Genomic DNA, 1210 nt, shown 5'->3' on the forward strand with positions numbered 1-1210 from the left:
GTTGTCGCCGCAGTTTAATTACAAATGATAACGTATACGCGGTAAGACAGTATTGCGGTGTTTCTCTGGCAAGGGCACCGACGCAATGCGACTAGGCGTCTCTTGGAACAGGAAAACTACGCGACGACGTGTAAGATCCTCGATATATGATCCTTGTTGACCTTGTGATAATGCGTGAAATAGTACGCACACGACACACCTGATGGCGCGCGGTGCGAATTGTATACGATTATAGTGACGTCGACAATAATGTATTCTAAATGTAAGAATATATAAACTTGAAATTAGGTGTTTTATACTTATCTTAAGATAATAAGTCAATCTTATATAATTCGAGGAAGGAGAATAGGAATTACTGATTTAATTATAACGTTAATTTAATTTTATACTGCATAAAATTCAGATAAGATTAAATAGGTCAAGAATATTTTTCGTCTCTTTATTATAAATCCTTTCTGTGAGTGTACGTACGCATTTGAACAGTGTGCAATTGAACGGTATGCAAATGAATGGTGTGCAAATGTACCATGCGCAAGTGAAGGCCTCTCATTCTCCTCCCCCATTTGAGGAACGATTCCCTCCCTCTCCTTCTCTGGACCAGCTCCCAACTCCACCTCCTTCCCCGGATCGCCTCCTATATCCCCTTCTAATCCAGACAGATCCTCAATCCATTGATTGAGAATCCCTCCAATGAACGGGATAGAGTGACAATAGTATATACCCCAGGAAATTCCATTCTTTACTTCGTCCAATTTAAATATCTAGTCCCCGCCTGTTCCTGGACCACCTTCTTCGCCACCAATACTCAATAATCACCAGCTCCTCTCCTATCCACACACACATACACATATACACACACTAATATTGTTTATAACAAACAATGCGACACATAGACAACCATACTCACAAATTTTGTTATTAGAAAAAAGTAATCATTGTAATAAAAATAATTTTAGTTAGTTATGTAATGTTACGTCCAAGCCCTTGGAAATGCGTTTAAATGGAAGAGACAAGGATGGAGTTAGAGGGTATGGAAGGACGTTTAGACTTTATCTCGCAGGTATTCACGCAGTGGCGAACACCTGAGAGTCGGACGCACTTCTTATCGCTCCGGAATATGGGTCAACGTCCTGAAGGGACGCTATAACGCCTATTTCCTTGAGCAGTGCGTACGTCGGTCCAATTTTGAGTCAAAGAAATGAATCTTTAT

This window comes from Trachymyrmex cornetzi, unplaced genomic scaffold (genome assembly GCF_001594075.2).
Source record: "Trachymyrmex cornetzi isolate Tcor2-1 unplaced genomic scaffold, Tcor1.1 scaffold702, whole genome shotgun sequence".
Classification (NCBI taxonomy): domain Eukaryota; kingdom Metazoa; phylum Arthropoda; class Insecta; order Hymenoptera; family Formicidae; genus Trachymyrmex; species Trachymyrmex cornetzi.